Here is a 1,233-nt window from a genome sequence, read left to right as displayed (position 1 = left end):
TAAGGATGTGATGTCGATGAAGCTGACAAAGAAAGTTTATTCAAGGCCGCACATAATAATTTTAGTATCTACCTTTATTCTCAAAATTTCGTTATGCCTACTATTCATTTTACCGATTTGATTGTTTGGATGAAAGTATGGATAGCATAAACTAGTGAATTTTTTTCATTTATCTGAGTTTTGCCTTTTTTGGGAAGGCATTAACAAGTCTATGAGAGAAATCTACCCTCATGCCCTATCCTTTTTTCTTTCCCACAAGGGAAACCATAGTCATTACTTTGGTCTTTTTTCGAATCCAGTTCATGTCCATCTTAGCAAATGAATCATATATATCTGGCCCACGTATACAGGTGAAAAAATGGGACAGTCGCATATTTGTGTTTGTTGATAGCAGAAGGGTTAGGGAGCTACATTTGGCATATTAGAAGGACAAATTCAGATGTATCCATTTACGGGAGTTTGAGAGAGCGTCTAGTTAAGTGTTTGCGAATCATAAAGTGATTGGTAGCTATGTTTGGTTAAAAATAAATCTTCGAAAAGATGTGATTACTGATTTATGGTAGACAATTATTCAAGAGAATCATTTGTACCCGTGATCGAGTGCGATCATTATGACATACATACACAAACTACCGGTAGCAATTGCAGAATGAATATGAACAATCAGTAGAAAACTAGGCACTTGTAAATGTTCTACGAATATCGTTAGCTAATGGAATTGCCAAGTGCATAAGTGTTGAGGCGCGAGAACAAGGAACGATCCTGTGGTAAGCCTAGCCAAGAACACGCACGCAGAATGGCGGTAACCTTAGTCAAGCCTGGTGATTGGTCCTTTTGTGGCTTGAAGACCAAGCAGAAGCTCATTCATGAGTTAACAGGATCAAATGGACTCCTGATCAAAGATTACACTTAGTTGGTAGTGGAGTGATGACTGTGACATTGACACAGGTAGCTCGATTTAATCACCGTTCATCTGTATACAAACCAGTAGTTTCACAAGATATTGGGTACGACAGTGTGTCACTTTTCCTCATAACTTATAACCTTTTTCATGATTGAGCCTCACCAGACATGCAAAATAAGGCCGCAGCACAAACTGTGTCCTTCACACAGAGTAAATGTGTCTTGGTGGCTTGGTTTTATTGCCACCGTCTCATCAGCGCTACAAATACCACTTCTTCACTCAGATCATCAATTCTCAAACAAGTTACTTAGAAATATGTTTGTTGGGTT

The sequence above is a fragment of the Echinococcus granulosus genome, assembly GCF_000524195.1.
Source record: "Echinococcus granulosus chromosome Unknown EG_S00195, whole genome shotgun sequence".
Taxonomy (NCBI): Eukaryota; Metazoa; Platyhelminthes; class Cestoda; order Cyclophyllidea; family Taeniidae; genus Echinococcus; species Echinococcus granulosus.
The sequence above is the reverse complement of the archived record's forward strand: the minus strand, read 5'-3'. Positions refer to the sequence as shown.